This window comes from Amblyomma mixtum, chromosome 9, assembly GCF_055824585.1.
Source record: "Amblyomma mixtum isolate Tamu chromosome 9, ASM5582458v1, whole genome shotgun sequence".
In the NCBI taxonomy this organism is placed as follows: domain Eukaryota; kingdom Metazoa; phylum Arthropoda; class Arachnida; order Ixodida; family Ixodidae; genus Amblyomma; species Amblyomma mixtum.
In genome coordinates this window covers 71,346,091-71,370,898 of record NC_143020.1, presented here as the reverse complement: position 1 = coordinate 71,370,898, position 24,808 = coordinate 71,346,091, and the positions used below count along the sequence as shown (strand labels likewise).

Sequence of the window (24,808 nt, the reverse complement as noted above, 5' to 3'; positions counted from 1 at the left end):
GTAACGGTGTTTCACAAGTCACATTGCACCAACGGGCGACATCACTCACTACACCACACAAGTTTTCCGGAACAGATCCGCGCCACATGTGGCCTTGAGTTTTCGCAATCCGGCGGTGGAGAAAAGCGTTCGCACGAAACCTTTTACAAAGGGACATGCTTCCTCGAAATAAACGGGACCTCACCACGCCAACACTCAGATGTAGGCGGGAGGGAGAGCGCTCCCTGCTGTATGCTGACGACATGGCTTGCGACAGAAGGGTAGACATTAGGCGACGGTGGTGGATGCAACATCAAGCAAGCACTGCGAACGGAATGGAGCCTTCTCCGATACCCACCCCTACCCTGCCACTGGCATGACATGCAGAAACACAAACAGCCCCGTGAGTTCTGCCAGTGAGTGAGGGGGAGAGTACGAGGCTGTAGTAGGACAGCTGGTGTGTGAGGGTGAGGGGACGGAGGATCTCACGCTCGACACTTGCGCGCTGCGCGACGATGGCGTTGTCGCAACGACGACATCCGCGCCAGGAAATGTCGCGGCGACAGATGGCGGTAAGTGCGTCACGGGAAGCGTCGAAGGGCGGCACTCGCTCTTTCTCTATCCCTTTGCCAGCGTGCGCGGCTCGTTAGAGCGACAGAAGAAGCGCTTTGTGTATTTTTTAATGACGAAAAAGGAACGGAATTCAAGGAAGAAAAAAAGCAATAAAAAGTCTGCGATGCGCGAAATGGTTAAGGCTGGCAACTGCTTCAGTGTTTCTCTGTCTTTTTTTTTTTTTTTCAAAGCGATGTTGATTGCTCTATTTTTCTTTTTTTTTTCGTGTCGTCTCACGGCGCCATTAGTGGTTGCCCAGAAACAGAATGTCGAGGATCATGTGTATGGGGAAGCACACTGTCGCATTATGGTGCCGGCCCCGCAGAGTGAAAAAGGCAGAAAAAAAGAAAGAGAGAAAGCGAGAAAGATAGGGAGAAGCAAAGAAAGAAAAAAGGAAAGGAAGGAAACAAAGAAAGAAAGAAGGGAAGAAAGAAAGGAAGAAAGAAGGAAGGAAGGAAGGAAGGAAGGAAAGAAAGAAAGAAAGAAAGAAAGAAAGAAAGAAAGAAAGAAAGAAAGAAAGAAAGAAAGAAAGAAAGAAAGAAAGAAAGAAAGAAAGAAAGAAAGAAAGAAAGAAAGAAAGAAAGAAAGAAAGAAAGAAAGAAAGAAAGAAAGAAAGAAAGAAAGTTTTAATGACGGGAAAGATAAGACGTAGGCCGGAGAATATTCGTGCCTACCCGAAAGGAAGGCCAAAAGAACGGAAGGCAGAAAGAAAGCAAGACAGAAAGAAGGTCAGGCATAAATGTAATAGGGAGTTAAATATAAAAGAATGGATTGACAGAAGGAAAAGTACGGAACGAGAAAGGAAGGGAACAGTCAAGGAAGAGGAGAGTGAAAGAAGAGAAGAAAGCAAGGAAGAAGGCCACGAGAAAATAAACTCAAACAGTAATTTCTGCTGCTGCGCTCCATATTTAGCCCGAAGCGAAGAATCCCTGCGTTAGACAGTGGGTACAACGCACTGTTATCTCCATCTAAAGAAGATTTAAAAAAAAACAGAACCAGAATCATCTATTTTGGCGCGCGCTGCTAAACACATTCGGCTTCTACGAATGGATGCGCTTTGCTAATGGATTAAAGAGAATGAAAAGCGGCATTTTCTAGGAAACCCAGATGCCGCTGTCGCCGCTCCTTAGACCGGAAATAGGACACGCGTATCTCGGCTTCCGGAAATTCTCGCTCCCTGTTCGCCATTACATTCTACCCACAGGTCTGCCATATACAGGGTGTTTCACCTAAGACTTTAAGCAATTTTGAAAAATAGGCTTCTTGAGTTAGGAGAGCGCTTTTTTTTGGCATAGCATTGCCAGCGGTGCAGCACGCAGAACACACCTAAGGTATCCTAACCTCAGGCTGGTTTACTAATGGCGAATAGTTAACTTTCTGAGTACTACAGTTAGGCTCTTTAATTATTGAGAGGCGTGTAGCGCATCGTAATTAATATCCATATCAGTTTTTAGAATTTCGAAAACTCGGTAACCGCCGGCGATGTGGCCCAATAAATTTTGACCATTTCGAAGAGTTACGTGCACTGGAGAGGTTGCTTTTCCTGCAAGCCTCTCGAAAACGCATGCATTTTGGCTCGATGTAACCAGAATTTGTAGGGTCACAAGACCGAGGATAATCACGTTTTAAAAATTCTAAAAAACTGATGTAGATATTACTTACGGTGGACTACACGCCTGTGAATAATTGGTTGGTTTGGTTTAGTGGGGTTTAACGTCCCAAAGCAACGCAGGTTATGAGGGACGCCGTAGTGAAGGGCTCCAGAAATTTCGACCACCTGGGGTTCTTTAACGTGCACTGACATCGCACAGTACACGGGCCTTTAGAATTTCTCCTCCAAAGAAATTCTAGCCGCCGCGGCCGGGATCGAACCCGCGTCTTTTAGGTCAGCAGCCGAGCACCATAGCCACTGAGCCACCGCGGCGGCGGCCTTCCGGGTAAGTAGCCGAGCGCCATAACCACTGAGCCACCGCGGCAGCCAGAGTCTAATAGTAATAGTTAAAAAAGTTAACTACTCAATATTAGTTTAGCATCCTGCTAGTTAGCAGCTCTCAGCTGTACCCTGATGTACTACACCACTGACAATGGTATGACGAAAAAATCGCTCTTCTAACTCAAAAAGGGTATTTTTAAAAATTGTGTAATATCATAGGTCAAACACTCTGTCACTGTTCATGCAGAGGAGCGTCTTGATTGCCCGCTGAGAGCGAAAACGATCCTAGGACGATGACTTCGGTGACCTTCTGCTTCGAAGGCCTGCCGCTTCTCCGTTTCTTGAGGGCGTCGTACCTACATCATACGTTGTGCCGCACGCTAAGTCCTCCCTAACTTCATTTCCTCTTAGCTGCCGTGATGCTCCATTCCCGGAATTTTCCCTCTTCCAGCAAATTCGGAGAGTAAAATTTGGCGAAAAAAAGGAATTTTAAACGACTTCGGCGGAATTTTAGGCACCAAAATTATCACTTTTTTTTTTAAATTGACGGAGTTTTCAACCAGCTACAGAAAAAAAAAGTCTTGAAATGGGAAATTTTGGGTATAATTGACGGAATTTTTGGTTACGGCAGGCAACATTCCTACTTAGCTCCCTTTTTTCCCTCACCGTTATATTCCCTCATCCATCCCCCAATGCAGGGCACTATGCTGTTACCTTTCCCCGGTTAACCTCCTCTTTGACATCGTCAATTCCACATGCTCAAAAATTAGCTGAGGTTCAGCTCTGGTTAAACCGGGCAAGTTGCGTAAGCAGCGTGTAGCCTGGTGAAGCACGGCTTAAACGGTTGCCATGGCAACGGCGCTCCATCTGTTTGACGTCGCTGCGGCTGAAGGCCAGCCGTGGCCACCGCCGGGAGCTACGCGATGGCTCGAAACCTGGCGCCGTATTGCTTACGCAATAAAAAATTGACGGAGACACATAAGCTCCTGCATAAGGGTACGGCGCCATAGCGTTAATGGGTTAATATCCATATATGCGCAACTGATCATCCTCGACGTTACATTCATGGAACCCTGATAGCCCTCATACCACTATTGGGGCAGTAGTACAGCGATTAAGCGATGCGCCACTGCCCTGCGAAGGCGGGTGCTGGCGTCGTTGGGACTTCTGAGACCCAGATTGCTCTTCCCGAGCAACCTCTCGCGTCCAATCATTACCTGCCACGGTGGTCGGTTTGCTCCCAATCCGGCGGGCGGATTGTGACGACACCACAAAGTCACGTGACCAAGGTGGCCCGGATAAACTCATTTGAACTAAGATGACGTGGCAAGGTCACGTGAACGGCCCATTTTTTTTCCACCTAGGAGGGTTGCGCGAGGCGGGCAGGATGTCGCACACCAGGTTGGCCATAGGGTGGCCGGCCTGGATGGATAGGGTGGCCACGTCGGTCACCCTACCCCGGCCAATCTTTGGCTCACAATGCTGACGATGACAGATTTTCTGCAGAACGCAAGCCTCAACGCTGTCGCGTTAAAACAAAAACAGCACAAAAGATGCCCAGGCTTAGTTTGGTTAAGCCAAGAATGCGTTGGATATTGCGCGGTCTTTTTGCGCGAGGTATTGCTTGGCGGCACTCGATTTTCTCAGCAGCTTTTCCTCCGTGACGTATGGATGGATGGATGGATGGATGGATGGATAGGAGCGCCCCCTTTGAAACGGGGCGGTGGCAACCGCCACCATGCTCCGCCGTCCTTTTTTTCATTTTTCTTTTTTTTTCTCTTTTTCATTTTTTTGTTTTTTTTTTGTTTTTTTTCACGTGGTTTGTTGACGTCACGTCACCGTCACCAAACCACGTGACGTCACGTCACGTGGTTTGGTGGCTGCCCGGCCGCGCCCAAGGGCTGAACTGAGTGATTGCAATATGCTACGCATAAAAGAGTCCCCGGACTTTCTCTCTGAACAGTCACGAACCTATTCCTCCTCCGTCTACAGCGGAGTAGCTTATTATTCCGTGCAGCGGCGGCATTTTCACGTGTCATGACGGTGACCTATACAAGAGCCCTCCACAGCCCTCCTAGTCCGAGCGAATACGGTGCAGTTCGATGACTCACAAGACCCGAGGCCACAAAGATCAGACGCGGTCACTCAAATACCGAGAGCTGTGATTGGCTGGATAAGCTAACGCAAGCAAGATAAGTTTATGCGGGAGAAAAAAACACTAAACATTAAAGCTTCTCTTCTCCCCGTCAGACTCATGCAAAGGTCGCGCCGACGTGTCATGCCAAGACAAGACACGCGTTCAATATTGTGAAGATCAAATTCTGACGCGTGCGACAGGTGGCATTCCTAAGCCCTTCAAGCATCGCCCTCTTGCCTACTAAGCTATCCTCTCCACATGCGGAGTGGGGTCAATGACCCTTCTTCTGAGTGCTCTCGAGAGCTGCTCCATGGAGTTTCTTGACAGTGGTTTTCGAGAAAAAGAAATCAAAAGAGACTGTGAGCTCTTTGAGCTCTCATATTAAAATGAAGACAGGGATCTAGTAGTCTCAGTCGGTATCCCCATGAAATTGAACCTTATAGCTAAAGAAACATGTAATTTATAAAGTTCTAATTACCTTTGGATGGTATGGACGCTCAAATCAAGACGGAAAAAGTGTGCGTCTCGAACCGCATTACAAAATAACTCATCCAGCAGAAAAATGTTATCCAGCACCACCCAACACCCCCATCATCAACGCCATCATTTCAATCATTATCATCATCAGTAGCGTTGGCGGCTCGTCTGAACAAAATTCCTTCTGCAGCAGACAGAATCCGCAGGCCGGAAGCGTAGTATTTTTTTTTTCGGTTTAAATATTCCACATGAAGATTTTCATTATTCAGCATGTATATCGTCTGTAGACGCAACGGATGATGAAAAGTTGAAATTGATACGGACTTCATATGACGTCACACACATGATACAGAAATTACAGGAAATTATGCGCAAAGAATGTGGAAACCATGCGATAAATAGGTGTAAAATCAAAGAATTTCTGTATATCTGCACATCACACAGCCTCTGTCACTCCATAACTCCATATACACATCTTACATGAAACGTTTCAGAGCGTTTTTTTTCCCTCTCAGCCTTGAATATCTTTCATCGACATCGATTTTGCTAAGGTAGCGAAGAAAAGCAAATAATTTCATTTCAGCACAATTGCGAGCACAGTGGCTCCGCTGAGGTGCTCTTTAGAACGCTCGAACAGACGGTGGCGCCAATTTTCTTTCCACTTAAATTTAGGAATCTCTGAAGCATTGTAGCCGCCCTACCTGGTTATTGCATCGACAGCACGGTAGGTATGGATATAATCGAAATTTGTGAACGACTATCTGTTACTTAAAAACCCATAACGCAAAACTGTTTCGCTATAACGCCCATGCTGTGAACAGCATTTCTAAAGCAGTGAAAAAAATTAAACAGAAACTAAGAAAGACAGAAAGAAAGAAGGAAAGAAAGGAAGGAAGAAGGAAAGAAAGAAAACGAAGAAAGAAAGGAAGAAAATGAAGAAAGAAAGGAAAGAAAGAAGGAAAGGAAGAGGAAGAAGGACAGAAAGAAAGAATGAAAAGAAGGAAGAATAGAAGAAAAAATAAGGATGGAAGGAAGGGCGAAAAAAGGAAAGAAAGGATGAATAAAAGGAAAGAAAGGACGAATAAAAGGAAAAGAAAGAAAGGATAAAGGAAGAGAGGAAGAAAGAAAGAGAGAAAGAAGGAAAGAAAGGAAAGGAAGAAAGAAGGAAAGAAAGAAAGGAAGAAAGAAGGAAAGAAAGGAAGGACGAAAGAAAGAAAGAAAACGAGGAAAGAAAGGAACAAAGAAAGAAAGAAAGAAAGAGAGAAAGAAAGAAAGAAAGAAAGAAAGAAAGAAAGAAAGAAAGAAAGAAAGAAAGAAAGAAGGAAGGAAAGAGAGAAAGAAAGAAAGAAAGAAAGAAAGAAAGAAAGAAAGAAAGAAAGAAAGAAAGAAAGAAAGAAAGAAAGAAGGAAAGAAAGAGAAAAAGCTGGGCACACTGGGTGGAAAGGGGAAACGAAGAACTGAGGTAGAGAGCGTAGATAGGATGCCGCGATGTTATGATACAATGACCTACCTGTAGTGTGCAAGCCGGGTGCCGCAAAGGCTCTGGCAGGAAGACGCAATTACACGCGAGGCGCGACAGATGGCGCCAGGCTCGCGGCGCCGTACATCAGCGATATTCTGCGGAAAAGCGCGCCTCCCAGAACTGTCACGCGAGCGTGGAAACGTTCGTCCTTGCTCCGAAAAAAAAAAAATGTAAAGCGAAAGGAAATAAAAGCAGAGAGCCACGCGGGTTTATCCAAAGCACTTCCCGTGCCACGAGCGAACTGGAAAAAGAACGAACTGCGGGGGCCGACAAATCGAGCTTTTTTTCGAGCTCAACGTCAGGCCGCGCTCTTTCGCGTGCCCAGCGGGAGACCTCGGTCAGGCATGCTTTGCAGCTGTTCGTTCTTCATTCCCTTTCGAAAGCACGGGGCGAAAGAATTTCACAAACACTGGACTCCCACTTCGCGCGCCTCTATTTCGAGCGATGATCTGAATTTTATTTTCCTCTTTAATTCATGCGCTGCCGCCACACGTGGCAGCACGAAAGTTGACGTCCGAGCCGAATTTTTCTTTCGCATCAAAATTTTTTTAATGTTTTTTTTTCACTATTAGCTTGTTGTAACAAAAGAAATTTTTGCACTAGCGACGGGATTTTCTGTAGTATTGTGCTTTCCCTTGCCGTAACGACATCACTACGGAAAAATACTAAAATATTACAGGAAAGTCTGTCGTTACGACAAATCGACAAAGCATTTTAGTCGCATTTCTGTCGTATTTGGTCGTAGTTCTGTCGTGTTTATCTACTGGGGTGTTTCTGGAAGCTCATTTACGGTAGATGAGACAAGGGCTACGGAGATCGCTCCTATGTTAAAAGAACACATGCAGTGACTTCAATAGCTTGGCTTTTTCTGTTATTTGCCTTCTTTCTGGTCCTCTTAAATAAACTTGCGAATTAAACCTAAACCGTAAGAAGGAAAACACGAACTGATAATTAAAACAAATCGCATGCTTACCCCTCCTCTAACCCTCGGCCTCGAAGGAAAAATAAACAAATTTGAAAGTACTGAAAAAGATAACGTCATTGTATCTTTTATGCGAAGCATACTAAAATAGCCCAACCCAGCTCCTCGAGCGCGGCGGTGTCGTTACCATTGACCTTTCGTGACCTCCATGTCATACCACGTGATGCGTGACGTCGCAGCAGATGAGAAACGGGGGCCCAGCTCGCACCGTCGCGCGAGGCGTCGCGACCAATGTGTTTCCTGCTTCTGCCGCTAGGTGCGCTGTAGTGAACACGTGATGTTGGAGCGGCGGTATACAAGGGGGTGCGCCTGCCTCTGCTAGGCGTACACGGGATAGAGATGCCTCCTGGAGACAGGGTTGCTCGTTGGAATGAGAAGCAAAAGTTGCGGCGTGCTACAGAGACTGATGAAGAGCGTGAAGAACGTGTAGCCAAGCGGCGTGCTCGATATGCAACTCGGCGACAATATGCTTCGCATCTGACTAGGCTTAACCTAAGCTAAGCCTCAGCCATTTTTTTACATTTCGGTGGGACTTTTGAAATGAACTATCAGCAACCATTGAAATGCTAAAAAAGATAACTGAAACACGAACATCAAAATGAGAATACACCAGAGCCGGTTAGTTTCGCTTCGAAGGCGCGAATACTGCCCTATAAAATTGTTAACCAACAGTGCTTCTATTTTCTCGCCAGAAGCTAATACGTCTTTTTCTGTGTCGACATTTGACTTCTCATGTTCGCGTCTCATTTGTTGCTAACTGTACATAAATTTGTCCTAGACTAAGGATCTCAGTAAAATAATTAGTCAGTTTTGTGCTCAACGTGAGAACTTGTGCTTACTGAATAACGATATAATCGAAATATACTCAGCTCTCTCTGTTCGCTTTATTCCGTCAAATAACGTAATGTGATTTATATTGCAGGCACATTTGAAATTCCTTGTAAGCATCTTGATTCCTCTTTTCTTTTTCCTAGTCGCTGAGCTTTCGAACGAGGAGGAGGGCAAATTGAATAGAAAAGGGAAAACAGATTAACTACTTAGTGACGTAACTGGACTTCACCACATAGCCTAAACGTTACTCGGCTGGGTTGCTTCACTAAGTTGCACTAGTGTAGACAGGAGAAGGGGTACGTCAAACTGACAACAACCGCGACTTCAATGTTCAAAGCAGCGTCACAACAACTTAAAAAGAACACATGTTCAAGAAAAACACGGCTATGCCAAGCAACTGAGCGGAACCCTCTCCTTGTTTACCTCTCCTCCTCTCCTATCCCCTCTCTCTCGCACAGGCTGACATCTCCCTGTAGTCCCCATTCTGGAGAGAATCCATAATGCATGACGCTTTGAAGACCAGTAATCGATGCAGCATCTGGCAATGCTTATACACACGAAATAACGAGAGTACCCCAGAAGTCATTAAGGATACGCCACTTCAAACAGCGCCATGCTAATACGGACCACTAAATTCAGTGTACTGATTCTGCAGGAAACTGAGTGCCCGGAAACCAGCTGCCAGATGATGCTCGATCTGCGCACCGCTGCATAATTAGCCTAGATTTCATTCAGCATGGTCCTTGAGCTGACAGCAAATTGAAAAGTCTCGCTCGGAATGTGGGCTGGAATGTGCGACAACAGCCGGTGGACTTTATTTAAGCGCGTTAACTTAAGCGACCTTCACATGCTGTCTCCATAAATCGCAGCAAGAACAACGAAACGCGCTGATTCCAAACTATCAACTAAGCAGCCAGATGTTCTGCTGTCTTCCAGAACCATTCACTAGCCTAGGTCTGAAAACAACCGAGCATAGCGATCATGCACGCAATGGAATTTCATTTGGTCACCGCTTAGGTTGAAGGAGCCAAACATGATAATACAGTCATTGATTTAATATCAGAGAGGTACCAACATTGTCACGTGCGAATGCAAGCTAGGATGAGGATCGTTGCGAACTTAAATGAAGATACGCATTACGGCACTGATCGTTTTTGGGAAAATTGGTACACGGTATATTGATTTCGAATAGGCTCTTGCTATGACCGCTTTACATGAAATCAACGAAATTTGCAGCGCTCCAAACACAAGGGCGGGACGAAGTTCACACATATCCAACAACTCTGGACAACAACGTTTTTGAGCGGGGAAAACGTTTATGAACACAGTTTTTCATATAATGGAAGATTTAACAATGAATATATCCGTAGATCACGCGACGGCAGTCTTGCATTCTTTTTTTTCTATTAACGTTTATGCTATCACCCAGACCATTCCCCATTGGTTTTCTGTGGCAGTCTTAGCTGTTCGATGCGATCATTGGAAAAGCTTCAAAAGAAACATTTTGTTGCGTATCAGAAGAATCGACGATTACCTTCAATGTTTCTTTCCATAAGAGTATCTTACAATTTTACAATTTTCTAAAATTTTGTTCGAGAACGTTGGACATGAAAATATGCGCATTTGTTGTCCGCTTCATTCTGTCCTTGTGTTTCAAGCGCTAACAGTTCCTCCGTGAGCAACCAACTCACAAGATGCAGCTACCGAAGGGAATTTAAACTTACAACGCCACAAAATGTTACGCCGGTACTGACAGGCTAGGTTTTAGATAGGTTTGCTCATGTTTCGAGCAAACCTGCCGAACGCAATAACGTCAATCATAGGTTATCATACTGCTCGACACCATGCAGAAGAATTATTTTATGCTACATTTATACACTCCGTTTTTACCTGCTTGTTTTTCTCTCTTTTTCATGAATGGCGAGTGGAATGTAATCATCAGCATCATATATCATTAGCCTGACTACACCCACTGCAAAGGAAAGGCCTCTCCCATGTCATATATCTGCTGTAAACTTCTCTTGTAAAAAGACTGCAAAACAGCAGTAACAAGGAACTTACTGTCCTGACCACTCCCAACCACTTCGCTTCCCAAGAAGATATTTATGTTGTAATATTCAGGACTATTTCATATTTATTTTACCACCAGGTTGCGGGAAAACACGCTGAACAGTATACCATAGCACCGCAACAGGCCACACTTCCAGCTAGAAGGCTGACAGGAGAGTGCTGTGACATAAACATTGAAGTTCTTTAGTCACATTACTCACAAAACTGCTCTCCAGCGCTCATCTCTAGTAACGTTTCTTCGGTAGCTGGCAAAAGTGTGGTCCCTCTGTGAGCAGGAAATCTTTCCGGGCATCACTTTTCTTTCCTTTTCTTTTCTAGTCACTTTTCTTGCTAGTTTTCTAGTTACTATTACTTTGACGAAGTTGGATTACAGCAAGTGGATTCGATGAGACGGAGCGTTGCTGGATTGCAGCATGAACTGGAAACCTCATTAACAGCGCATGCTCGAAACTTTCACCACCCTGCTTTGCGTGATTGAGGCGTAGAACATCCTCTGTCATCTCCGTTCTGATATCCATGTATTATCCGTGTTTCATTCATTCATTCATTCATTTAACATATTGCTGTGACTCAGGGGCCGCCACTTACAAAACATACTTAGATCCTCTCATTCACTTCAAAAAAGAGCTGCAAGCCTTATTACCTTTTCCGAATCATAATACCGACTCAGACTTTATCGTAAACTCAATATTTTGCCGTTAACACTCTTGTATGAATTAGAAGCCTCTATCACAGTGAATAAAATTAATTCAGTCGCCCACTTTTAATGCACCTCTTCGCATTTCCGAATTTCAACACCAGAAATGCCAGTAATCTGGACTTTATTCCACCAGTAAGTCGCAATGTGTTTGAACAGGGCTTACTAGAATAGTGTGGCGAGAAAACACGAGTACTTATTAATATTACTAGTACTTAGACTTAGTACTTAAGATACTAGTATATACGTGTGAGGACATAACGAATACAATACCAATAGAAAGAAAAGAAGCTGACAGTTTAACTTTTTCAGTAAAAAGGCATCACCGCGATAAAATTGTATAAACGTTCATGCTTACTCATGTTAGTAATTTTTTTAATTTCAGACGTCTTTACTACCACAGTGTTTGACTGTGAGCCAAACTAGGAGTATGCTATTGTCCCAATCAATTATGTGATATCACGTTCTGTGTATTGACCAAATAAACGAAATGAAAATGAAAAGACTTGGTAACTGTATTCGCTGCCAAAGAATTAACTGTAGTGCATCCTTCAGCCCAAAGACGGCGCAACAGTTCGCGTACTAACAGATTCCCGTCCAGTCGGACGACAATCGTAACAATTGCTTTTCGAACTACGGTAAGAGTGTTTTACGAAGCGCTGGTGTTTTGTCCTTCTTGTGTCTCGTCTTTGATTGCGCTGTTTTTCCAATTCGTAAAACGTGTACCGACCAGCCCGTATTTGCCCTCTTCTGGTAAGAGTGTGCGGGATTCATCTTCTCTCAACTCTGCAGTTCCTGCGATGAGGTATTCGTAGCTTCCTTCATAATTCAGCGTTGAAAATGGCGGCAGTCCTCCATGTATTTCTACAAAGTTCTATACCACGACCAAAACTTATCACCTGAGAGCAGATCGACTGGGCTGTGAATCGGCACCTTCGTTCTCAACCCATACATCCTCAGCAGTAATCAGTGGAGCGAGCAAGCGAAGAACAGCCGCATAAAGGATGTCTCGCACATCCTCCAACCACACGGCAATCGCGCACGCGCCTTCTATACGTCTTCACACACAAAAGGCTGGCAGAGGGTTCCGTACGTACACGCGCACACAACACATCTGGCCAGATCCCGAGTCCAACGCCCCGCATTGTGCTACGCGGGGATGGCGTTCGCGGCAGTCGTGGCCAGTCGTACCTGCCCTCACGACAGCAATATAACTCACCCAACCCAAGACGAACGACCGGTCGCGTAAATCTCCGGTGCAAGCCTCGCAAGAGAGCCCGAAGAGATTCCAGGGGCCCCAAAGCAACTCGTATGCAACCGCCGTTGCTGCTGCTGCTTTCTGCTTGGTTTAGGGCCGACAGCCGGATGCCAGTGCGTTAGATCGCTCCGCGTCCGGAGTTCAACGTTCGGTTGATCAGAGAACCGCCGAAGGGGACAGGCGAAGCGCAGTGACCTACTACTGTTCGCAGCAGCTGATAGAGTCGCGTGAGCGGTGCTGCTTTTGTGGAAGAGATTGCAGGAAGCTTTAATTTCGGACACCTCTGTCTTCGCTGTAGAAACCTCAGTATACACACAAACATTATAATAGATTAGATCACGTTGAAGTAGGTCGTTGGGTATGTGAGAAAGCGAAGGGATTAGATCGGGCTTTATTTAACTGAGTTTGATGGGAGTTTAATTTAATTTGGATTTTATTGTATTGGGTTGGATACGGTAGGAATGGATTCAATATGACTGAAAGTGACTGGACGGTCGGGCGGTCGGACGGTCGGTCGGAGGGTGGGTCGGACGGTGGGTCGGACGGTGGGTCGGACGGTGGGTCGGATGGTGGGTCGGACTGTGGATCGGACGGTCCGACGGACGGACGGACGGACGGACGGACGGACGGACGGACGGACGGACGGGGCAGTTGTCACCTCGTAATAAGTACGAGCTCCAAACACACACCGCCTAACATGTCTCCTTAAAGGCATTGTAAACTCAACTGCGAAGCATTTCCGCTCTTAGAAACATGTCAAAGTTTGTTCTGCGCGGGAGGCTGTTTTTCCTTTAGGCGAGAAATCGGGGTTCGAACGAAAGAGCGTTTCTGTTTTGGGTCAGAGTAGTCGGACTCGCGGTTAACGTGACAAAACGAAGCCGCGGGTTACGAGTTACTGCATACTATGCCACAGTGGCTAATTTTCTTCCTCCTTCATCTCTAAATTTTTTGAGCTTGCATTCTATAATCTCCACACAACTATAAGCACACCGCCCCGGGATCTGAATAATCTCACATCTTTCATGCTCTTGGTGATTTTCTCTCTTACAATTACCACTGCCCTTGCATGCCCGTCTGAAGGCACTCGCAGTGAACGCCAAAGTTCCGCCAGAGAGTACTCGAGCCATGCTTCCCAGTAGCGCCTCACACTTCTAAGAAGGAGTGTGTGTCTATCTGCATACAATCGGATGATAAGCGTATCCGCATGCATCTCGCGGTTAATAAATCTTCCATTATGTACCGCTTCATTTTGTGAATGAAACGTGCAGTGCATTTGCTTTATAAAAACAAAGAACGCCCACAGAGTGCCTATAGCTGGCGCTAAGGCCTGCAGCGTTGAAAAATTCGGAGGACACTTAAGCTCTGTCTTAACTGTCCGGCGCGATAGCTTTACCCAAGCAACAAAACTAATCGGCCCAATATTGGAAATGTACTGGCAAAATCTGGGCCCACCAAGGACCAGATTGAAACCATTCATTTCCAATACTAGGCCGATTCTTTGTGCTGCTTGAGTAAAATGGGCCCCTTCACCAGCCTGGGGTACTTTTGCATATCACTTCGTAGACACGAACACTGTTTTTATTTTATTTTTAATATAATTATGTACACAAGACACATAAGGTGTCCTGATAATCAAGTCGAACGAACCCTCCTAAATTGTCGAGTCCTAAATGGTATCCCTTAGCTGACGACCTAAAGGGCAGCGGTTCGAGTCCCGGCTCGACTGTTTTTCTTTACAGCGCAATTGCTTTTCTCTCCTGAGAGAATCGTGGTGTAATGACGTCATGACCCTGTAGATCAATAAGTTATCGTGTACAGTGACGTCATGATCGTTCTCGCGTGTTTGAATTACTCGCGCCAGGTCACGTGGTCGTGAGGTCACGACCCTCTCACACAATGAAGATTTTCTGGACACGTTAACGCCAACCACGACGCTTTTACGGCACACAAAAGTCCCAGATTCTTGTCCTTCTCCTTTCTCTTTCTCTCTCTTGATCTCCCTCTCCACGCGTAAGGTAGCCATTCGGAAGCAGCCTTGTTTACATCCCTGACTTTCCTTCATTCCGTCTTGCTCTCTCTCTCTCTCTCGTCGTACTTCTCGAGCGTGCACTATTGCAAGGTGGCCGGTCAGACTCCACACCTCGCCTGATTTATCGTTAAGCGAATCGCATACATTAGCGCAGATGTAATTAGGATACGCAGAAAGCGGGACGGAGTGCTTTGCGTCAGTGCGACTCGTGTTCCAGGAATTCCCGGGATGCCCTTTCCTAGACATTGCCATTAAGCGGATCGCTCGTCGGCCGCGTGCGTCACGATCTGAAAGCTGCCACAACGTCTTATTCCAGGCATTTACACTAAGCGATTAACGGAGAACAATAATTAGAGTGTATCGCTGCGATAAAAAAATACAAATCCCCGAGCATTAGCAAGCATGAACGTAATAAAGCTGTTTTTTACTAAAAGCGACATGTTATTACAGGCGGTGTGGATGTACTGTTCGGTGTTAGAACTAGAGTTAATGACCTTCCGTCGCTCAACTGCCATTTCAGAAAAGGCCCTTCCCAACCGCGAAAAATCAAGCAGCTGATGGACCTCTTTACCTGCCTTCCTTCCATTACGGCGCGGTTCAGGTGTCCACTGAGATATGTGAGACAGATACTGCGCCATTTAATTTCCTCAAAAACCACTTTACCAATTTAAGCAGATGATGATGATGATGATTTTTTATGGCGCAAGGGCATCTGTGGTCGAAGAGCGCCATGGAACGAGGTGTTCTTCGGTTAATCAAGGTGGGGTCAAAGACCCATTTCTAAAGCACTTCACCTCAGAGAATCCCAGCACCAGAACATGGGAAGCCGTGTGCTAATTGTACCACTGGTGGGTAGGTGGCGACACTAGGAATCGAACCCCGCACCTCCCGCTTGTGAGGCCGATGCTCAAGCCACTAGGCCAGCGCTGAGGTACAAAATTAGCCCTTTTAAAGGAGGCCAGTGGGAACGCAGAATGTTTTTTTACTAGGCTAGTTTAACGAGCCCTTAGCCAGCAACCACCGCGGAGGCTCGGTGGCTTCAGCATTTATAAAGGCGAAGCCTTTAATGGCTCTTACTGCCATCCGTTAACAAAGTGTGTCACACGCGTTTAACTCGGTAACTAAAATAGATAGAAGAAACCCAATGGTTGCTTCACATAGAGGAGGAATAAAAATGAACCTAGAAGCCAAGTTTGATCACTGTAGATTAATTAGTTAATTAGGTTTGGTTTGGTTTATGGGGTTTAACGTCCCAAAGCGACTAAGGCTATGAGAGACGCCGTAGTGGAGGGCTCCGGAAATTTCGACCACCCGGGGTTCTTTAACGTGCACTGAAATCGCACAGTGCACGGGCCTCGAATTTCTCCTCCAAAGAAATTCAACCGCCGCGGCCGGGATCGAACCCGCGTCTTTCGGGACAGCAGCCGAGCACCATAGCCACTGAGCCACCGCGGCGGCTAATTAGTTAATTAATTATAGGCAAACATGTCGAAATTGTATCGAAATAGCGCGGCCGTCGATATAGCCACGGGAACGGTGTGACGTCACATCCACCGAAAGTCGTCACGGCGTAGTGGAAATTGTCACAGAACGGTCGAAAAAACGTCGGATTTGTGTCAAATTAGATGTAAGAATGTGTAATTAAGCGTGATTAACACTTAAGATCCGCGAAAAATGTACAGTTTGGGTATCAACATATAGCCACGGGAACGGTGTGACGTCACATCCACCGGAAGTCGTCACGGCATAGTGTCCTCGGCTTTCGCCTCTCTACACTTCAGTTGCCAAAGTGTGCTCGCAATTTTTTTTTTGTTAACTGCTTTGGTGCTTTGGTGTTTCGCTGCTGAATTCAGTGTCGCGTGTTAGATCTCGACCATGCCGTCTGCATTTCAATGGAGGCGAAATTCAAAACCATCAAAGCATGAACATTTCGATTGATGTTAAATGAACCCGAGATGGTTGAGATCAAACGGATGCTGTCCATTGCGGCCTGCTCAAATCCTATAATATGACGTCATGGCGCGTGAAATTACGCTCTTCCAATGGCCACACAGCGCGAATAATTATGCTTAATTAGGTACTTCTAAGAATCTTCACAAGCGCAGGTCATTAGGAACATCCGTAATCCGTATAATTAAACCAAGGGCATGGAAGTATGAAGACAATCTGCGGTAAAATATATTTTAGGAAATATTATTGAGCAACCGGGACCTTTATTAGCGTGAGCGCAATTAAGCGTTACGGCATTAAGCATAAATTTAATTACGCAAGCGAACAGAGGAGCGAATCCAGACGCCGCCGAAACCCCGCGTATCGAAGAACGCTCAGAGCTAAAAACTTGGCGATCAAAGCCACCCACGTTCCTTTGCTGACCTTAATGGACTCCTTTATCCCGAAGCATAATGCAAGGAGCGAGAGTTAATTTGCATCTCGAGGCGCTTAGCTCGGTGCACCAAGGAGGAAGATTGTGTGGTAATAGGGACGGGATGCACGACTAATCTGAGCCCACTCACTTTACCAAAGTAACTCTTATGGACCTGTTTACCTAGCGCTCATTCAAAGTCAACCCACGCGCCAATCTGTGCGCTGGTAACTGGAACGAAGTTGGAATTCTAATGGTTCGACGGAAGAACGCCTAAACTGGCACTTAGTCGCGTTTATGCGAATTGGAAAGTGTCTTGTCCATGGATCAAGAAGGCTGGGTTTAAAGACAAAAAAAAATTATTTCGGTGCATTTTAAAGACTCTTCACCTTTTAGTTTTGGTTTGGTTTCTTGGGGTTTAACGTCGCAAAGCGACTGAGGCTATGAGAGACGCGTTAGTGAAGGGCTCCGGAAATTTCGACCGCCTGGGGTTCTTAACGTGCACTGACATCGCACAGCACACGGGCCTCGAGAATTTCGCCTTCATCGAAATTCAGCCGCCGCGGCCGGGATCGAACCCGCGTCTTTCGGGTCAGCAGCCGAGCGCCGTGACCACTGAGCCAGCGCGGCGGGGCTCTTCACCTTTCAGCTTATGACTATATAGTCACTAACCTTAATTTTAACCTAAATACGTTCTCCTCCTAACCAAATGGTTTTGGCGCGCTTTTTTTTTACGAAAAGTCATTTTGTTGACGAGTTAAAGTGTTTCCATCGATCGCACCGGACAGTTAAGACTGCCACTGAAAACCAATGCGGAGCGCTTTTGACGTTGGCAAAAACGTTAATAGAAAAAAAAAATTCAAGACTGCCGTCGCGTGATCCGCGGATATATTGATGGTTATAGTAAAATGTTATATTATATGAAAAAGATTGCGTTCATAAACGGTTTTCAGCTCAAAAATGCTTTTGTTCAGAATTGTTGGGTATGAAAGGAATCTTAAATGAGCATCAGAATACATTTGGAAGAATATGGCCTACCCTCTTCCCTTAGTTTTAAAGAGCATAGAGCGAAAACGACATACATCGGGCGAGAAGCAAAGCGAACGTCGTGACACAAGTATGCACCCATAATGAAATGTTTCGAACCAGACAAGCGAGTATGCAACGTTTGAGCAAGACGGACGAGGACTATCACGCCCACGCAGTTGCCGTGTGAACGACCGAAATCTCCTGAAGAGGACTTTGCTCAGATGTCTGACACTAACAATTTATTCACTACAGTTTCAAAGGTTAATCATTTTAGCTCAGCGGGACAGAATTCCGGACTCAGTCTCCGACAATGCATTCCAAATGAGAAAAATATGAATTCGTCCTGAGCCGCTAATGCAGATTAACAAAACAGTAAAAACGACGTGCAAATTCTTGAGCGCGATTATGAACAAAAATAGCGTTTAAGTATTATATACGAAAGTTTAAACCCACAGTTATACGAGACATTTGTCATGCCTTTAAGCTGCTTCTCCACATGCCAGAGAGAGCTCATCGTTAATGTATGTTGAGGGAACATCGGTTACTGAGAAGCTTCAAGTTTAGCTATGCATCATTTGTATCCGGCTTAGCATTTGCGAGGCACTTCTCAAGATCGACACCATTCATCAGGCTTTGCTGCCTTGCTTATGTGCCTTCTCTAGATCTCCTGCTGGAGACTCGCGTAAATTTCTCTACTAAACACCTGAAGTGGAATTGTGAATTTTATCCCCAGCATTACTTTATGAGCCTTAGAACAGAACATCAGGGTTGCCAGATTGGGCTATTAATAGCCAAATTGGGCTACTTTTTGTCCGAGTTGGCGTCAGAAATTTCGTTTTGGCTATGTGGCTACTTTTTGGCTACATCTTTTTTATGCGTGAAAAAAAAAGTTAAAGTAGTTATAATGTGCTCTGTTACAATAACGCAGGGACAGAAATAAAAGGCATGTTGGAATCAAAATGCAGGCTATTGCAGGCTAAACAAATTAAGCGCGTCTACTACAAAATGACAATTTGTAAACGCTGTGTTCGAGAAAACTTGTGTGTGTCAGGCGGCCAAGGATCATGGCCTTTCGATTTCTTTTATAAACAGTGGACACTACGTGAAAGTTGCCCCCAGGAAACACTTCACGGCCTATAGATTACACTTAATTCGCGAACTAACGCCACCCACGCCCGCGCGCCACCGAACATAGACTGTTGCTGTCTGCACACGTGAGCGTTCTCCCATTTACGGTGTACCACGGGTGACCATGGTACCAGAATAGAGGTAAAACACAAAGAAAACTTAAGTCCCTACGTGGTACGAATGCGTAAGCATTAAATGCTACTGTTTCGCTTCTGTTGCGCGGTTTCGTGATCCTCACGTATTAATCGTTAGCCGTAGACGTCGCCTAGTGGTTTGGGGGTCCGCTTCGGCTGCGGTAGGTGGCTGGTTGGAAACCCACCGCCAGGCATGTTCTTTTCTTGTATTGTTTATTCTGGTTCTGCGAACACATTCTGCTCAAGATACGCATGAGGAAAATTATGCTTACGCATTAATAAGGTATTCTTCTGTTTCTTCCTAATCTCGTGGTGGACACACAAAGCGCGCAACTCGCAAGAGCCTACGCTTTTTCTGCAGCCTCAAGCGGCACACGTGCAGCCCTCGATATTCATCGCGAACTACGCGAGAGCGCCGTGTCCGTTGCGTAATCCACGTGCACTCATGCGGTGCCATGGCGTCATCCTTTGGCGCGGCGCGGAACCCACTGTAAGAACGAGGACGGCGGAAGTTAGTGGCATGACATGACATTAGATCCGTCGCCACGAGAACTTTAATCAGAATGGGCAAGTTGACTATGTACATCCGGAACTACAAAAAGAAATGGAAAAAGGAGCCGGAATTCAAGGTTAAAATGTTTTTCTCATTATTGTGAACGTACTGTTAGACTGAAGATGAAATCGACATAGATTATCATCTAATGGCACATATCCTTAATTTATTCTGAGCTCATGCATATCGTGGAATGTAGCTTCAAGAAGGCGCATGCTAGGTGCTTTGAGGTGACGCTTTCAGTGAGAACCTTTCTCTTAATGCATAAAATTGAAATGTGAGGCTGCGTAAGTATAGAGCAAGGTATTTTCACTGTCGATGTGTGTAATGTGCGCGCGATCATTTTAAAGGTGAAATATTTATAAACCAGAGCTGCGATTGCGTTATATAGCGCCGCCGTTCTTTTCCGCGTGCAGGCTGGCTGTCGTAACCCGCCTCAGGTGATATGGCCTACTGCCGCACATGAAAAGTGGAACTGCGGCCCCATCTTGAGGACCTGGTTAGCGCACCTGGTTAGTCGTAGTGGTTAGCGCGCATGAGGGATGTGAAATGTAACAACGGAAAGAACACACCGTGGGCACCACCTCAGACGGAAAAGAAATCTAATATGTAAATATTCTTGCCGAAAATTAATTTAATATGCTTAAGAAATGTCGTCCCAAAAAGAAATACTTTTGGCTACTTTTGGGCTACGCAAAATTTTCGCTTTTGGCTACGTTTGGGCTACTACGCAGGCCAATTTGGCTACCAGAAGCCGGAACCATCTGGCAACCCTGCAGAACATATTGCACCATCACCTTGTATTTGGCGCATTATGAACTCAGGTGTGGCTGCGCAAAAAAAAAAGGATTCTTACTACTAGGATGCCAAACGCAACCTACACCATCCGTCAAAATAATCACAGTTATCACGAACCCTATTTCCGGCATTAAATTTCCATCTGATATGTGGCCATAGAGAAAAAGCTAGGAGAGAAGGAACCAATAAGAAATAACCAAAGCGCATATATAAGCCGGACAAGAAATAAACAAGGGTTTGGTTTTGTTCATGGAACTTAACGTCCCAAAGTGACTAAGGCTATGAGGGACGCCGTAGTGGAGGGCTCCGGAAATTTCGACCACCTGGGGTTCTTTAACGTGCACCGACATCGCACAGTACACGGGCCTCTAGAAATAAACAAGGAAAGGAACTGGAAAAGAGTGAAAGTAAGTGAAACATTCAAAGGGAGAAAGAAGCAGGTGAATAATGGAAAGAGGGGAGAGAGAGAAGGAATAAGGTATTTAAGGAAGGAAGGAAAAAGATAGTAGGAACAATAGGAAAGAAAGAACGAAGGAAAGAAGGAAGGAAAGAAAGAAGGAAAGAAAGGAAGGAAGGAAAGAAAGAAGGAAAGAAGGAAGGATGGAAAGCAGGAAGGAAGGAAAGAAAGGAAGGAAGGAAAGAAGGAAGGACAGAAGAAAGAAAGAAAGGAAGAAAGAAGGAAAGAAAGAAAGAAATAAAGAGAGAAAGAAGGACAGAAAGATAGAAGGAAAGAAAGAAAGAAAGAAAGAAAGAAAGAAGGAAAGAAAGAAAGGAAGGAAGGAAGAAAGAAAGAAAGAAATGAAGAAAGGAAGTAAGAAAGAAGGGAAAAAGGAAAGAAAGAGTGGAAAAAAGAGGAAGAACGAACGAAAGAAACGAAGGAAGAAGGATGGAAGGAAGGAAGGAGGGAAAGAAGGAAGGAAGGACGGAAGGAAGGAAGGAAGGACGGAAGGAAGGAAGGAAGGAAGGAAGGAAGGAAGGAAGGAAGGAAGGAAGGAAGGAAGGAAGGAAGGAAGGAAGGAAGGAAGGAAGGAAGGAAGGAAGGAAGGAAGGACATTACTCCAATGTGTCGCTTTGCTTTGTAGCCATACACACACGGCTGTGCTCGGATGGACGCTAATGGGTAACCGCGTACACGACGTCAGCGAAACGGCCACAGCGCAGAACCCCAGCTGTCTCTCGCGCTGCCACACATTCCGCGTTGCGACATGTGACGGCCCCGCGGAAATGGAGACGCGTGCAGGCAGTCGCCAGCCGTCCCGCGCGAATCGCACATGACAGCGGCCGACAGGCGCTCGAAACAGGAAGCGAAGCGCATATGTGAAAGCGAGACAAGTCGGACAGGAAGCGGAAGGCCACGCTTGCATCAAGACCCACGCGTTCCTGACTCACGCTGGCAGCTATGCGTGTAGTGCGTTCGCTCCCGTGGCGGCTTTCATCTTCCACGCTATCCCGGAAGTACGGCACTCGGCTAAGCAGTTGTCACTGAGCGGCCGACGTTATTACGATTTCCTGGCCGACCATATCAGCCTAATGTGTCCTTCGAAGGCACTGGGTTCAGTCCTACCCCGCCTGGCAACAACATCGTCAATCAAACCGCACCGAATGATTCGTCGTAGCTGCCTGCTGCAAAGGCCTTTTCATGAAGAACAGGTGGACGCAGCAGACAAGAACCGGGTACATAAAATGCCAGAGTTTTACCAGGGAGGCAGAAAATCACTTTGTACGACATCGTAAACATCATCATCATTCCAGCTATGTCAACTGCGGGACAGACGCTTCTGCCGTATCTCTCCAATTAACCCTGCTATGTGCCAGCTGCGGCGGTCCTATCCTTGATCTTTCTCATCTCACCCGCCCACCTGACACTGTATCACCCCCCGCTAAGTTCGCTTTCCCTTGAAATACCTTCCGTCACCGCTGACGGAAGTCCGGGTATCCGCTGGCCGCATTACATGATATACCCTCGTCCATTACCCTCTTCTTTATTTCCGCTATGGACGGATGCAAGTGAGGAACGAAGTGGCAGATGGCCCTCAAAGGACGCCCTGCAATGAATAGTGTCTACCGATTCTCATGAGGTCAGGGGTTAATCTCATTGCATCTGCCAGCACGACATTTCTGGGTGTGGTTAGATGAAAGGGGATTAACCACGGCTTAATCAGATTAAGCGCGGCGTCATTAAAATCGGTCGACGCCATCGGCTGGAGGGTCTCTTTTGACGAACTGCTTGAGATTTGGGCTAGTTGGAACATTACCACATGCAGGACGTGCGATTGATAAAGGCAGTGTTGACAAAGACATCGGTCTCTTATTTCTGCAGCTGCATCCGACCACAGCAGATCATGAACTCACGTTTCTTTTCTAACTTAATTTCACAACACATGCACGACATGTGATGATCAAACAATAATGAACCCTTCCACGTAATGCATAAGGGGCTCCACGGTGATCTTTGTGCGGGAGCTTCTTTGGTCCCACCTTGGCAGCTGCTGTGTAAACTGCCTCGAGACCACTTCGATAACTGCGGTGAACGGTCCTATGGAACTGCTTTGGCGTTCTTGTACGTGGGAGTTCCGTTGAGGCAACTACTCTAGAAACTCCACTGGAATCCTTATTCTGGTCCCGTGGGGAGCTTCCATGTGGAGCAGTTTGTAACTGCTGTGGAAGCCCACTGGCTGAGGTGCGGTTATATGTGGCAAGGAGGAGAAGGCTGTGAGGAAAGGAAAGAAACAGTACGTGTCCCGCAAAGGTATAACCGTTAGTCATTTAGAAGACTCTCCCTTCTCATAGCCATTATTCCCTCAAAGAGCAGCCGTTAACTCCCTTATAGACTAACTGATAATTGGACAACAGCAGCTGTTATTCTACCTATAGACTATTCGGTCGTCCCTAAGACTACCTACTTTAGTTAATCGAATTTTGACGATTTTTGGATGAGAGGGTAACGACCTAAAGAACACTTTAAGAATGCATTCATCTGTAAGAAGGGTTGGGCACAGCGCACAACATCCCACCCTCTCCACATGATGCAGGAGTTGCTCAACATGCGATATGAGAAAATCTCAAATCTGTCACTGTCCCTCTCTCTGCACATAACCCTCATGAGTGCACAAACCGTGCACTCAGATCATGTGAGCAGACGTGCGACACACAGATACTACTGGCATCCCCTTTGAATCAAGGCGGTGGCGAGCTACCATGGTAGCAAATTAAAGTGGCCGTTTTTTTTTCAGTTTGGCATTTTCTTTTTATTTTGAATTGAACATTGTTTTCCCCTATCTTACGTTTTTTTCTCCTTTCTAGAGTACATTAGTTTGATTTATGCGCATTAATAAAACTGAATGAACAGGGACTCTCTCTTTTTACCTCCCCCAATTCATATGATATTTTCTCTTGAAAAAGAACAATCGCTCTCTTTGTGCGAAGAAGCTCGAATAAATGAACTTTGCAGATGGAGCCATCCTTTTGAACCAGGACCTCTCAGGTAGCATTCTCCCTTGGGTAACGTGAACTGCAGCGTCTTCAGTTACCATATGCTATAGGAAACATCGTTTACTCTGAAAGGAGCTCACCAAAGAGTTATCGCTTTGAACAATGGCCCAGCCAACATCATCGGTAGAAGAGCGTTCTTTTGTAAGGAGACGCGACCTTTCACGCCCGAAAAGGGCGCCTAGCGACAAACTGCGCGTTGCTTCGTTTTGTCTACGACTGCATTCTCCCTTCGTCGTTAATCAACTTAATGCCATCGCCGTGGGGCGGGATATCGGCAGGCACACGGTACGTAAGCAACAACGGCTGCAGTCAACAATCAGCGCTGGGGCGTTCACGTGGCCGGGATTAGGGCTAATGATAAAGGGATTATAGCAATGACTAACCGTAGTTACTCATTTTTCGTCTTTCTCTTTCAAGCGGGACATACTTTGGGCTTCTATTTTCGGCAAACTCAGGGCGAACACCGTTCAGGAACCATGGCGAACCTCAAGTCGGAACAAACAGACGAACACGAGGAAGTACTTATTCGAAACATTCCGAAACTTTTCGTCCGTATGAAATCCAGCGCAGGAAAGCTTTCATTATACAGTAGCCCCGAGTGGGGATTCGAAGCAGCGGAGGCGCAAACTAAGCAGCTTCGTTTCCCAATGCCTTAGACCTTCGGCCATCGCAGCAGCCTCTTGAGCTACGTGTTCTAACTGGTAGCCTTTCGGGCTACCTTTCTTTTTGTCAATTTCCATGCATTCGTTCTGTGCCACGAATGTTTACCAAAGGTGCATATGAGC

The 24,808-nt window shown here is 45.9% G+C and overlaps 1 protein-coding gene across 2 annotated transcripts in view; it reads right to left on the bottom strand.

Moving 5' to 3' along the window:
• The window catches only part of LOC149329625 (synaptotagmin-1-like), a 216,960-nt gene that overhangs the window by 67,450 nt on the left and 124,702 nt on the right, over positions 1 to 24,808 (bottom strand). Inside the window, exon 1 of one of the 2 annotated variants that reach the window (XM_089560365.1) lies at positions 6,649 to 6,666. The exons of the other annotated variant lie outside the window; for it this stretch is intronic. The gene's annotated coding sequence lies outside the window, so the exon portion shown is untranslated. Of the gene's footprint in view, positions 1 to 6,648; positions 6,667 to 24,808 lie in introns of those variants that run through there. 2 annotated transcript variants of the gene reach the window in all.